The 15,445-nt window shown below is 45.0% G+C and overlaps 1 pseudogene; it reads right to left on the bottom strand.

Moving 5' to 3' along the window:
- Nucleotides 1-1,388: 1,388 nt before the first annotated feature.
- The window catches only part of LOC138674561 (uncharacterized), a 65,240-nt pseudogene continuing 51,183 nt past the window's right edge, over nucleotides 1,389-15,445 (bottom strand).

Here is a 15,445-nt window from a genome sequence, read left to right as displayed (position 1 = left end):
TATGTGTGAGCTAATATATACTGCCAGGGGGAGGGCTTCCTGTTGGCTGGGGATTTATCAGGCTGCCAATTTATCTTACAAATACTGAGGTAAAAATACTGAGCAAATAACGTGTTAACGAGGTCTAATACAGGAGATCACACAGGTATATACTATATACAGGGGAGATGACACACAGATATATACTATATACAGGAGAGATGACACACAGGTATATACTATATAAAGGAGATGACATACAGGTACATACTATATACAGGAGGAGATGACATACAGGTATATACTATATACAGGAGGAGATGACACACAGGTATATACTATATACAGGAGCAGATTACCTACAGGTATATACTATATACAGGAGGAGATGACATACAGGTATATGCTATATATAGAAGATGACATACAGGTATATACTATATACAGGAGTAGATGACACACAGATATATACTATATACAGGGGAGATGACACACAGGTAAATACTATATACAGGAGGAGATGACATACAGGTATATACTATATATAGAAGGAGATGACATACAGGTATATACTATATATAGGAGGAGATGACATACAGGTATATACTATATATAGGAGGAGATGACATACAGGTAAATACTATATATAGGAGGAGATGACATACAGGTATATACTATATACAGGGGAGATGACACACAGCAGGTATATACTATATACAGGGGAGATGACATACAGGTATATACTATATACTGGAGATGACATACAGGTATATACTATATATAAGGGAGATGACAAACATGTATATACTGAGGTGAAAATGAGAGGTGTGAGGTGAAAATGAAAAGGTGTGAGTGCAAAATGAGAGGAGTGAGGGAAAATAGTGGAGTGATCGGAAAATGACAGATGTGAGGTCGAAATGACAAGTGTTAGGCGGGAATGAGAGGAGTGAGGGAGAAAATGAGAGGTGTGAGGGAGAAAATGAGAGATGTGAGGGGGAAAATTAAAGATGTGATTGGGAAAATGAGAGGCGTGATGGGAAAATAAGAGAAGTGACGTGCTATAACTAACCACAGATATTTACTATGCCCAGGCAACGCCGGGCTCTTCAGCTAGTTTATGAATAAAAACTAAATTTGTATTTGCAAAAATGTCTGGTAATTTTTTATTTTAAAAAAAGGTTATTTCAATTTGCAGAACATGAACTGTGAGTAATGGGATAATAACTGTCAGTGAGTAAAGAGTAAGTTGCGGACACAAGGTTTGATTTTTCAAAAAAAATTCTTATTTATTAATTCCTTTTTTTTTTTTAAATGATAAAGAACAAAAGGACATTGAATGCATGGGGTTAGCCATCCAATCTGCTCAGCTGTACTGATGAAGAACACAAGGGCTTTGATTGCTTTGGGGTTAGCCATCCGATCTGCTCTTCTGAACAGGCTGACATCTTGATGGGGATTAGGTGTTCGATCTTCTCTGCTGTTCAGGCTGCTCAACACCGGCACAGGAGTATTGCCAGTGCACGGCACCTTCAGGACTCATGAAGTAGTCAGTGAAGGTTTCTCGCACACGCAACCCCGAGATGGATTGCCTGCCTTGACCCAAGTTGTCCACTGCAATTAATTCAGACAGCTGTGACTCCTCAACTACCTCTGTACTGTAGTCCCGAACGTAGTTGTGGAGAACACAGCATGCCTTGATCACAGTGTCAACGGTCTCCGTATCTAGCTGGATGGCAGTGTGAAAGATCCTCCACTGACTACACATGATCCCAAAGGTGCATTCCACATATTTTCGTGCACGGCTCAGCCGATAGTTGAAAATCCTCCGCCGTTCATCCAGTGCCCTTCGTGGGTATGGGCGCAGCAGGTTAGTTTTTAAGGGAAATGCCTCATCCGATACCATCACACAGGGTACAGGATGTGTGGAACCAGGCAAAGGTCTTGGGGCTGGGAGCGTTCCGCCATCTCGAAGAATTTGAAGTCCAATCTGTGATGATTGCAGCACCCGAGAGTCCCCAGAACTGCCATAAGCACCAACGTCGATGGCAACAAACTTGTAATGGGCATCAGCCACCGCCATCAGGACCACAGAAAAATACTTCTTATAATTAAAGAAGCGTGATCCTGATCTTGGTGGCTTCAGCACTCTCACATGTTTGCCATCGACAGCACCTACGCAGTTGGGGAAATTGGCCACAGACTGAAAGCCTGCTGCAACCTGCAGCCAAGTCTCCTCGGTTGGGCAAGGCATCACGATGGGCTGCAACTTCTGCCAGATGACGGCACATGTGCACCTCACAATTTGAGAGATGGTGGATTTGCCAACCCTAAATTGGAGGTGCAGGGATGTGTAGCTCTCTCCTGTGGCCAAAAACCTGGAAAATTTTTTTTAAAAATTAGAATATTTTTAATAACGATGAAAATATGCATGACAACATAACTAGTACGATTCAGGGGCACTAGATCTGTAAACATTGTGGCGCAGTGGCAGCAATATGGGGGCTGTGGAAGCATTGTGGCGCAGTGGCAGCATTCTGGGGGGCACTGGCAGCATTGTGGCGCACTGGCAGCATTATGGCGGCACTGTGGCAGCATTATAGGGGCACTAACAGCATTGTGGCGCAGTGGCAGCATTATGGGGGCACTGGCAGCATTGTGGCGCAGTGGCAGCATTATGGGGGCTGTGGAAGCATTGTGGCGCAGTGGCAGCATTCTGGGGTGCATTGGCAGCATTGTGGCGCACTGGCAGCATTATGGCGGCACTGTGGCAGCATTATTATAGGGGCACTAACAGCATTGTGGCGCAGTGGCAGCATTATGGAGGCACTGGCAGCATTGGGAGGTAATAGCAGCATTATGGGGGCACTGGCAGCATTGTGGCGCAGTGGCAGCATTATGGGGCTGTGGCTTCATTGTGGCGCAGTGGCAGCATTCTGGGGTGCATTGGCAGCATTGTGGCGCAGTGGCAGCATTATGGCGGCACTGTTGCAGCATTAACTATGGGGCCAATGTGTGGAGTTTGTGTTTTTTTTTTTTTAAAAAGGGCCTTACCGCAAGGTGATGAGCAGCCTTTCCTCAGCAGAGATTGATCTTCGCATGCGTCTTCGTAGCTGAGTTGTGGAGCCAGAATTATCAGAAGGCGATCAAATGCCTGAATCGTAAGCCGGCAAAACTGGATAAATTTTTCAGGAAAACTGAATGTAAAAAAAAAAGAAAAAATTCAAAAACCACAGATATATAACACAACAGTTTATAACATCAAAAAAAAAAAGGTGAACACAGATGACAATATATCATTTCTACCTATATCTTACCTCCTTAAATCTTGGTAAAGGACATGGAAGTGTCCCTTTTCCTCCCGTTCATTAATAATGGGATGAACCCACATCCGTTTTGGACGTCTTCTAATCTTTTTCCGAGATTGCTCCTATGGGAGAATATAGTCTTTATTATTTACACTGAATTGTGGCCCGATTCTCACGCATCGGGTATTCTAGAATATGCATGTCCCCGTAGTATATGGACAATGATGATTCAAGAATTCGCGGCAGACTGTGTCCGTCGCTGATTGATCGAGGCAACCTTTATGACATCATCGTCGCCATGGCAACCATTATGACATCATCGTCGCTGTGCCCGTTGCTGATTGGCCTGGCAGCCTCGACCAATCAGAGACGCGGGATTTCAACGTCGGTACTGTGCCCGTCGCTGATTGGTCGAGGCCTGCCTGGCGGCATCGACCAATCAGGGACGCGGGATTTCCAGGACAGACAGAAAGACAGACAGACAGACAGACGGAAAAATAGACAATTATATATATAGATGGTACTGTACAACGCATATACAATCGCTGCTAAGGCTACTTTCACTTCCATCAGTACTGTTCCGTCGCAATACACTGGCGCCAACATACCCATGGACGTTGTGAAATAACTGCATGACGTGGGCAGCAGATGCATTTTTTCTACACATCCACTGCCCATTCTGCAGTCTGGGGAGGAGGGGGTGTATTTTCTGCCGCACATGAGCAGTCAAAAATGGCGGATGCGATGCACCAAGAAAAACATGTAGGTAAGGATTTTACGTGTCGACGGTCTGCCAAAAAAAGACACATACATCGCACAATGGATGCAACGTGCGGCAAAACGTCGCAAACCATTGCAAATACAAGTGTATGGGAAAATAAAATCCTGCAAGCACATATGCAGGATCCGTTTTATCCCAAAACGACAGATTGCGAGGGAGCGTTACGGAAGTGGGAAGTAGCCTATCCGCAGCAACAGAAACACTACAAATCCACAGCATAGTCCGCATAGTGTGCACATCTAATGACATTATATTACCTGCTCACTGTGGTGGTGCAGCAAAAGCAGTGCCGTCAGCAACAAAAGATGGTTTTGTTGTGGCGAAAGACGCCAATGGGGCTGAACGTGCGGCATGTTGAATGCAGCAAAAAGGCAAAATGGAGAAGAGGGGATGGAACAGGAAATGACCTATTGAGAGTCTCTTTTTTTCCTTTTTTTTAACCAACTTTATTTGTTCTTAAAAACGCTTCAAAAACGCTAGAAAAAAACGCACCAAAAACGCACCAAAAACGCACCAAAAACGCATGCGGATTTCTGGAAGAAAATATCAGGTTTTCATCAGGAAAATTGCATGAAAAATCTGCACACATTCCTGAACGTGTGCACATAGCTGAAGGTTAAACTTCAGAGGACTAGGGTAAAGTTATTTTTTCTGACCTTTGACTATGACATCTGGAAAGATGACTGCCCCCTCCCCCCAAAAATGGTGCGATCTTCCATGAATCCTGTATCATGCCAACAGTAAAGCATCCTGAGACTGTTCATGTGTGGGGTTGCTTTTTAGCCAATGAAGTGTGCTCACCCACAATTTTGAGAACACTGAACAATGCCATGAATAAAGAATGGTATTTAAGCAACTTGGAGTATTTACACCAGTAAAATGTGGGCAGGTAGTAAAATAAACACAGAAAAAGCCATACAGCATATAGTTAATCACATAAACAAAGTTCCAGTACAATATCACAAGAGCTGATTGTGTCAAAAAGGAAAATGTACATATTAATGTCACAAAGTATTCAAGACAGTGGGCCCGACTCACCATTTGCAATTTATTGAAGTCCCATTTCTTTTTTTTTGTCTTGTGGTGTTCGCTGATGTTTTCCATACAAAGTCTTCCAAATTGCACAAGCAGTTCATGAACTTGGCCTAAAATAAAAAATGCTCTTTTATGTCTTTAACCAGTGGTTTGCCAATTTTTAGAAGCCAAGTTTGCAAATCCTGGTGCAAATGGTGCAAAATGTAGAAACTGTAGAAACATCAATGATATATCAGGGCCAATAAGCAGTGTAAACCGGGTCGAAGACAACAAATATTCTTTCCTGGATGACGCCATGAATTAAATCCTGATGGAATATTTGGATAATGGGTATTAGAATCTTTATTATCCCTGATTATTATTATTATTATTGTTTATTATTTCATATACTAACAAAACAGAATAGTAATATAAGGCTATGTGCGCATGTTGAGTATTTGCTTGCAGAAATTTCTACAAGGTTTCAGCATCTCTTGGCAGGAAAAATGCTGCGGAAAAAGCATGCGTTTTTGGTGCATTTTTGCTGCGTTTTTGTATGCGTTTTTGCACAGCAATTATTGCTTTTTTGAGATAAATATATTAAAATAAAAAATTTTGTGATATAATTTCTTGGATCAATACCACCTTTTTCATGCTGATGCAGTAGTAGGGCTTGGTGTCAGCAGCTGTCATTGACACCTAGATCTAGGCTTAGTTATGAAAGGGTGTCAGCTCGACACCCTCATTACTAAGCCGATAAGTAAATGCAAACACACAAACACACACATTGTCACCAGCCTATGTAGGAGTGCTAACAGAATGAACTTACATAGGCTGTAACCAGACAGCAACTGTTTCTTTTTAAAGGAAAAAAATTGTGTTGTTCCCGCATAACCAGCAGAGGTAAAGCCGATAGCTGAGGGCTGATGTTAATATTCTGGAAGGAGCCTATGGCCATAAAGTTTCCCAGGCTACTAGTATCAGCTCACAGCTGTTTGCTTAGACTTTACTGGCTAGTCTACACGGGAACCCCAGAACAAAATTGACATAAGGTCACCCTATAAAATCTAATGACACAGACTCTTTTAATAATCTTAATTTAACCATACTTACCAAACACCTAATCTACCTATGCCAACGTCTTCTGCAACAAAACTAAAATAATAAAGCACAATATTCCACACCTGTCCGCTGAGAAGGTAATCCATAATGTCCCATGACGATCCTCATCACTTTAACCCCTTCATGACCCAGCCTATTTTGACCTTAAAGACCTTGCCGTTTTTTGCGATTCTGACCAGTGTCCCTTTATGAGGTAATAACTCAGGAACGCTTCAACGGATCCTAGCGGTTCTGAGATTGTTTTTTCGTGACATATTGGGCTTCATGTTAGTGGTAAATTTAGGTCAATAAATTCTGCGTTTATTTGTGATAAAACGGAAATTTGGCGAAAATTTTGAAAATTTCGCAATTTTCACATTTTGAATTTTTATTCTGTTAAACCAGAGAGATATGTGACACAAAATAGTTAATAAATAACATTTCCCACATGTTTACTTTACATCAGCACAATTTTGGAAACAAAATTTTTTTTTGTTAGGAAGTTATAAGGGTTAAAATTTGACCAGCGATTTGTCATTTTTACAAAGAAATTTACAAAACCATTTTTTTTAGGCACCACCTCACATTTGAAGTCAGTTTGAGGGGTCTATATGGCTGAAAATACCCAAAAGTGACACCATTCTAAAAACTGCACCCCTCAAGGTACTCAAAACCACATTCAAGAAGTTTATTAACCCTTCAGGTGCTTCACAGCAGCAGAAGCAACATGGAAGGAAAAAATGAACATTTAACTTTTTAGTCACAAAAATTATTTTTAGCAACAATTTTTTTATTTTCCCAATGGTAAAAGGAGAAACTGAACCATGAAAGTTGTTGTCCAATTTGTCCTGAGTACGCTGATACCTCATATGTGGGGGTAAACCACTGTTTGGGCGCATGGCAGGGCTTGGAAGGGAAGGAGCGCCATTTGACTTTTTGAATCAAAAATTGGCTGCACTCTTTAGCGGACACCATGTCACGTTTGGAGAGCCCCCGTGTGCCTAAAAATTGGAGCTCCCCCACAAGTGACCCCATTTTGGAAACTAGACGCCCCAAGGAACTTATCTAGATGCATAGTGAGCACTTTGAACCCCCAGGTGCTTCACAAAGTGATCCGTAAAAATGAAAAAGTACTTTTTTTTCACAAAAAAATTCTTTTAGCCTCAATTTTTTCATTTTCACATGGGCAACAGGATAAAATAGATCCTAAAATGTGTTGGGCAATTTCTCTTGAGTACGCCGATACCTCATATGTGGGGGTAAACCACTGTTTGGGCGCATGGCAGGGCTTGGAAGGGAAGGAGCGCCATTTGACTTTTTGAATCAAAAATTGGCTGCACTCTTTAGCGGACACCATGTCACGTTTGGAGAGCCCCTGTGTGCCTAAACATTGGCGCTCCCCCACAAGTGACCCCATTTTGGAAACTAGACCCCCAAGGAACTTATTTAGATGCCTAGTGAGCACTTTAAACCCTCAGGTGCTTCACAAATTGATCTGTAAAAATGAAAAAGTACTTTTTTTTCACAAAAAAATTCTTTTCGCCTCAATTTTTTCATTTTCACATGGGCAGTAGGATAAAATGGATCATAAAATTTGTTGGGCAATTTCTCCCGAGTACGCCGATACCTCATATGTGGGGGTAAACCACTGTTTGGGCACACGGCAGGGCTCGGAAGGGAAGGCGCGCCATTTGACTTTTTGAATGGAAAATTAGCTCCAATTGTTAGCGGACACCATGTCGCCCCCCAAGGACCCCCCAAGGAACTTATCTAGATGCATATTGAGCACTTTAAACCCCCAGGTGCTTCACAGAAGTTTATAACGCAGAGCCATGAAAATAAAAAATAATTTTTCTTTCCTCAAAAATGATTTTTTAGCCTAGAATTTCCTATTTTGCCAAGGATAATAGGAGAAATTGGACCCCAAGTATTGTTGTCCAGTTTGTCCTGAGTACGCTGATACCCCATATGTGGGGGTAAACCACTGTTTGGGCGCACGGCAGGGCTCTGAAGGGATGGCACGCCATTTGGCTTTTTAAATGGAAAATTAGCTCCAATCATTAGCGGACACCATGTCACGTTTGTAGAGCCCCTGTGTGCCTAAACATTGGAGATCCCCCAGAAATGACCCCATTTTGGAAACTAGACCCCCAAAGGAACTAATCTAGATGTGTGGTGAGGACTTTGAACCCCCAAGTGCTTCACAGAAGTTTATAACGCAGAGCCATGAAAATAAAAAAAAAAAATTATTTTCTCAAAAATGATCTTTTAGCCTGCAATTTTTTATTTTACAAAGGGTAACAGGAGAAATTTGACCACAAAAGTTGTTGTCCAGTTTCTCCTGAGTACGCTGATACCCCATATTTGGGGGTAAACCACTGTTTGGGCACATGCCGGGGCTCGGAAGTGAAGTAGTGACATTTTGAAATGCAGACTTTGATGGAATGCTCTGTGGGCGTCACATTGCGTTTGCAGAGCCCCTGATGTGGCTTAACAGTAGAAACCCCCCACAAGTGACCCCATTTTGGAAACTAGACCCCGAAAGGAACTTATCTAGATGTGTGGTGAGCACTTTGAACCCCCAAGTGCTTCATAGAAGTTTATAATGCAGAGCCGTGAAAATCATAAATACGTTTTCTTTCCTCAAAAATAATTATTTAGCCCAGAATTTTTTATTTTCCCAAGGGTAACAGGAGAAATTGGATCCCAAAAGTTGTTGTCCAGTTTCTCCTGAGTACGCTGATACCCCATATGTGGGGATAAAACACTGTTTGGGCACATGCCGAGGCTCGGAAGTGAAGTAGTGACGTTTTGAAATGCAGACTTTGATGGAATGCTCTGTGGGCGTCACGTTGCGTTTGCAGAGCCCCTGATGTGGCTTAACAGTAGAAACCCCCCACAAGTGACCCAATTTTGGAAACTAGACCCCGAAAGGAACTTATCTAGATGTGTGGTGAGCACTTTGAACCCCCAAGTGCTTCACAGAAGTTTATAATGCAGAGCCGTGAAAATAATAAATACGTTTTCTTTCCTCAAAAATAATTATTTAGCCCAGAATTTTTTATTTTCCCAAGGGTTACAGGAGAAATTGGACCCCAAAAGTTGTTGTCCAGTTTCTCCTGAGTACGCTGATACCCCATGTGTGGGGGTAAACCACTGTTTGGGCACACGTCGGGGCTCAGAAGGGAAGTAGTGACTTTTGAAATGCAGACTTTGATGGAATGGTCTGCGGGCGTCACATTGCGTTTGCAGAGCCCCTGGTGTGCCTAAACAGTAGAAACCCCCCACAAGTGACCCCATTTTAGAAACTAGACCCCCCAAGGAACTTATCTAGATATGTGGTCAGCACTTTGAACCCCCAAGTGCTTCACAGACGTTTACAACGCAGAGCCGTGAAAATAAAAAATCATTTTTCTTTCCTCAAAAATGATGTTTTAGCAAGCATTTCTTTATTTTCACAAGGGTAACAGGAGAAATTGGACCCCAGTAATTGTTGCGCAGTTTGTCATGAGTATGCTGGTACCCCATATGTGGGGGTAAACCACTGTTTGGGTGCACGTCGGGGCTCGGAAGTGAGGGAGCACCATTTGACTTTTTGAATACAAGATTGGCTGGACTCAATGGTGGCGCCATGTTGCGTTTGGAGACCCCCTGATGTGACTAAACAGTGGAAACCTCTCAATTCTAACTCCAACACACCCCTAACCCTTATCCCAACTGTAGCCGTAACCCTAATCACAACCCTAACCCCAACACACCCGTAACCCCAACACACCCCTAACCCTAACCACAACCCTAATTCCAACCCAACCCTAGCCCTAAGGCTATGTGCCAACGTTGCGGATTCATATGAGATTTTTCAGCACCATTTTTGAAAAATCCGCGGGTAAAAGGCACTGCGTTTTACCTGCGGATTTACCGCGGATTGCCAGTGTTTTTTGTCCGGATTTCACCTGCGGATTCCTATTGAGGAACAGGTGTAAAACGCTGCGGAATCCGCACAAAGAATTGACATGCTGCGGAAAATACAACGCAGCGTTCCCGCGCGGTATTTTCCGCACCATGGGCACATCGGATTTGGCTTTCCATATATTTACATGGTACTGTAAACCTGATGGAACTCTGCTGCGGATCCGCAGCCAAATCCGCACCGTGTGCACATAGCCTAATTCTAAAGGTATGTGCACACGCTGCGGAAAACGCTGCGGATCCGCAGCAGTTTCCCATGAGTTTACAGTTCAATGCAAACCTATGGAAAACAAAAATCGCTGTACACATGCTGCAGAAAAACTGCACGGAAACGCAGCGGTTTACATTCCGCAGCATGTCACTTCTTTCTGCGGATTCCGCAGCGGTTTTACAACTGCTCAAATAGAAAATCGCTGTTGTAAAACCGCATTGAAATGCGCAGAAAAAACATGGTAAATCCGCCATAAATCCGCAGCGGTTTAGCACTGCGGATTTATCAAATCCGCAGCGGAAAAATCCGCAGAGGACCAGAATATGTGTGCACATTCCTAACCCAACCCCTAACCCTAACCCTACCCCTACCCCTAACCCTAACCCTACCCCTAACCCTACCCCTAACCCTAACCCTACCCCTAACCCTAGCCCTAACCCTACCCCTAACCCTAACCCTACCCCTAACCCTAACCCTTGTTCTTACCCCAACCTTAGTGGAAAAAAAAAAAATTATTTTTTTTATTGTCCCTACCTATGGGGGTGACAAAGGGGGGGGGTCATTTACTTTTTTTTTTAATTTTGATCACTGAGATATAACCTATCTCAGTGATCAAAATTCACTCTGGAACGAATCTGCCGGCCGGCAGATTCGGCGGGCGCACTGCACATGCGCCCGCCATTTTGGAAGATGGCGGCGCCCAGGAAAGAAGACGGATGGTCCCCGGGAGGCCAGGTAAGTATAAGGGGGGGGAGATCAGGGCACGGGGGGGGGGCGTCGGAGCACGGGGGGGTGGATCGGAACACGGGGGGTGGATTGGAGCACGGAGTGGGGGATCGCTGTGCGGGTGGGTGGGTCGGAGCACGGGGGGGGATCGCTGTGCAGGGGGGGGATCGCTGTGCGGGGGGTGGGATCGGAGTGCGGGGGGGTTTGTTTGGAGCACGGGGGGTGTGATTGGAGCACGGGGGGAGCGGGCAGGAGGACGGGGGAGCGGAGCACAGGACCGAGGGGAGCGGACCACAGATCGGGGGGCTGGGGGGGCGATCGGAGGGGTGGGGTGGGTGCACATTAGTGTGTCCAGCCATGGCCGATGATATTGCAGCATCGGCCATGGCTGGATTGTAATATTTCACCATTTTTTTAGGTGAAATATTACAAATCGCTCTGATTGGCAGTTTCACTTTCAACAGCCAATCAGAGCGATCGTAGCCACGAGGGGGTGAAGCCACCCCCCCTGGGCTAAACTACCACTCCCCCTGTCCCTGCAGATCGGGTGAAATGGGAGTTAACCCTTTCACCCGGCCTGCAGGGACGCGATCTTTCCATGACGCATATGCTGCGTCATGGGTCGGAATGGCACCGACTTTCATGACGCAGCGTATGCGTCAAAGGTCGGGAAGGGGTTAAGGGCAGTCACATCAGTGATGTGACTGCTCTCATAGACAGCCAGTGAGACACTGACAGAAGGTAATCACTCCCGCAGTATATCACTGAGCTGCCGTGAGAGAGGTCACCGGAATTCATCAGCTGATCAGCTCCAGTGATCCCCTTTACTGCACCACTGCTGCGTGGGAAAATTCTCACACAGTGGTGCCATAAGTGATAGCACTGGAGTTGATGAACTCCAGTGAACTCTCACGGCAGCTCAGTGATACACTGTGGGAGCAATTACCTCATGTCAGTGTATCTCCGGTGGCCAGAACAGTTTGAGGTCATGGTTTCATCAAGTACATTATGCCATACACTAAACCAAGCAAAGCTTTATGGGCAAATGACAAGGAAGAAACCATTCCTGAAGAAAAGACATAAAAAGGAATGATTCATCTTTGCCAAAGAGTATCTTGCCAAACCACAATCCTTCTGAGAAAATGTTCTGTGGACAAATGAAATGAAAATAGAGCTTTTTGGCAATGCAAAGCAACAGTTTATTTACAGATGGCACAATGAAGCTTACAAGGATTAGAAAACCATACCAACAGTTAAGCATGGTGGAGGATCCATAATGCTGTGGGGTTGCTTTGCTGCACCTGGTACTAGATGCCTTAACTGTATCACAGGAATCATGAAATCAGAGAACTATAAAGAGATTTTATAGCAAAATGTCCTACCCAGCCAGTGTAGGAAAACTTGGTTTGAGTCAAAGATCATGGGTCCTCCAGCAAGATAATTGTTAGAATCTGTTTTGTTTTGACCATCCGCCATCTAGTTGTGGTTTTCTGGCTGCTGGTCTTATTCCCATGGTGCTAGGTTGTCTTGGTCAGGTGATTGTATCACCCTTTATTACACAATCAGGCTCTTTTGTCCCCTCTCCCTCAGAGTAGCGGTCATATACCGGCCCCCAGGCTCACCCACCCACTTCCTGGACCATTTCTCTGCCTGGCTGCCGCACTTCATGTCCTCAGAACTACCAACCCTTATCCTGGGAGACTTCAACATCCCCATTAACAGCCCACATCTGCATCCCAGCTTCTGTCACTAACCACTTCTCTCGGCCTCTCACAGCTCTCAACCTCTGAAACACACAAAGACGGTAACACCCTGGACCTGGTTTTTGCCCGGCTCTGCTCAATCTCTTACCTAGATAACTCACCGCTTCCCCTCTCTGACCACAACATTCTCTCCTTCACACTCACATATCCTCGCTCACCCCAGCACCCTCCTACATACCATTCAGTCAGAAATCTACAAGCCATTAACCCTCTTACACTTTCAGACTCCCTACGCTCATCATTGTCCCCAATCTCTTCCTTTTCCTGTCCTGATCTGGCTGTACATCACTTCAATGACACTCTTAGAAGCACCCTTGACCAAGTAGCTCCCCTCACCCTCAGAACCTCCAAACACAGAATAAAACAGCCCTGGCTCACATCGCAAACCCGATTTCTCCAGCGATGCTCTAGGTGTGCTGAACGCTTATGGAGGAAAACACGCACACCAGAAGACTTCATACACTTCAAATTTATGTTAAGAACCTATAACTTTGCCCTTTACTTCGCTAAACAGACCTACTTTACCACTCTGATCTCCTCACTATCCAACAACCCCAAGAAACTTTTTGACACCTTTCACTCCCTCCTCAGGCCAAAAGCACAAGCCCCTATCACAGATATTTGTGCTGGTGACCTGGCCTCCCACTTTATAGAGAAAATAGACAATATCCGTCAGGAAATCCGCTCCCAACAACTAAGTTCAGTGACTCCCATCCCTCCCATCATTGCCCCTGGCTCACTCTCCACATTCGATCCCATCACAGAAGAAGAAGTCCCCAAGCTCCTCTCCTCTTCTCGTCCGACTACATGCACTACCGACCCCATTCCCTCACATCTCCTCCAGTCTCTCTCTCCAGTTGTCACAAGTCACCTAACTACAATCTTTAATCTCTCCCTCTCCTCTGGCATTTTCCCCTCCTCCTTCAAACACTCGACCCATCCTGCACAAACAACTACAGACCAGTCTCCAATCTCCCCTTCATCTCTAAACTCTTGGAGCGCCTGATATACTCCCGCCTTACCCGTTACCTCTCCACTCACTCCCTCCTAGACCCTTCACAGTCCGATTTCCGTCCCCTACATTCGACAGAAACTGCACTCATCAAAGTGACCAATGACCTTCTGACAGCAAAACGTAATGGTGACCACTCTCTGCTCATTCTTCTCGACCTTTCTGCAGCTTTTGACACTGTTGACCACCCTCTCCTTCTCTCTAGGCTCCAGTCACTAGGCATTAAGGACACTGCTCTCTCCTGGTTCTCCTCCTACCTTTCTGACCACTCCTTCAGTGTTCTGTTCTCTGGCTCCACTTCATCTCCTCTTCCTCTCGCTGTCGGGGTACCTCAGGGCTCAGTCCTTGGCCCCCTTCTGTTCTCTCTCTACACGGTCCCAATTGGACAGACCATCAGCAGATTTGGCTTTCAGTACCATCTTTATGCCGACGACACACAACTATATACGTCATCCCCTGACCTTACCCCCGCTGTACTACAGAACGCCACTGACTGTCTGTCCGCAGTCTCCAACATCATGTCCGCTCTCTATCTGAAACTCAACCTCTCCAAAACTGAACTTCTTCTGCTCCCACCATCTACTAACCTCCCTAAATCTGACATTTCCCTCTCCGTGGGTGGCACCATAATAACACCTCGGCAGCAGGCGTGCTGTCTGGGTGTTATGTTTGACTCCGATCTCTCCTTCACCTCCCATATACAATCTCTTGCCCGCTCGTGCCGCTTACACCTAAAGAACATCTCTATAATCCGCCCTTTTCTCACCATGGAGACAGCTAAAACCCTCACTGTTGCCCTGATCCACTCCCGCCTGGACTACTGTAATGCTCTATTAATTGGCCTCCCCCTCACTCGACTTTCCCCTCTCCAGTCCATCCTTAATGCAGCAGCCAGGGTCGTCCATCTGGCTAATCGTTACTCGGACGCGTCCGCTCTTCGCCAGTCGTTACACTGGCTACCCATTCATTACAGGATACAATTCAAAGTACTTGTTCTCACCCACAAAGCTCTCCACAGTGCGGCACCCCCTTACATCTCCTCCCTCATTTCTGTCTATCAGCCTAACAGACCACTGCGCTCTGCAAATGACTTTCGATTAACCTCTGCACTAATCCGTACCTCCCACTCCCGACTCCAAGACTTCTCCCGTGCTGCACCAATCCTCTGGAATGCTCTACCCCAAGATATTAGGACCATCCATAATTTGCATAGTTTTAGGTGCTCGCTCAAAACACATTTGTTCAGAGCGGCCTATCACGTTCACTAATCAAAGTCATTTTATGTTTGTGTGTGTGTGTGTAGCCCATTCACTATCCCCATCTATTCCCCAACCCCTGAAGATGGCTGGACCATGATTGTAAATACATCATTATAAATACACACCTGTACTTTGCATCTCCCCCACCTCATTGTAGATTTTAAGCTCTCACAAGCAGGGTCGTCTTATTTTGCTTTAATTATTGTATTGTTAACGTTGTTACTTATGACTTTTGTGTTTGAAACTGTTAAACTGTAAAGCGCTGCGGAATATGTTGGCGCTATATAAATAAAGATTATTATTATTATTATTACCCAGCACCTGC

Source organism: Ranitomeya imitator, chromosome 4 (genome assembly GCF_032444005.1).
Source record: "Ranitomeya imitator isolate aRanImi1 chromosome 4, aRanImi1.pri, whole genome shotgun sequence".
In the NCBI taxonomy this organism is placed as follows: Eukaryota; Metazoa; Chordata; class Amphibia; order Anura; family Dendrobatidae; genus Ranitomeya; species Ranitomeya imitator.
The sequence above is the reverse complement of the archived record's forward strand: the minus strand, read 5'-3'. Positions and strand labels throughout refer to the sequence as shown.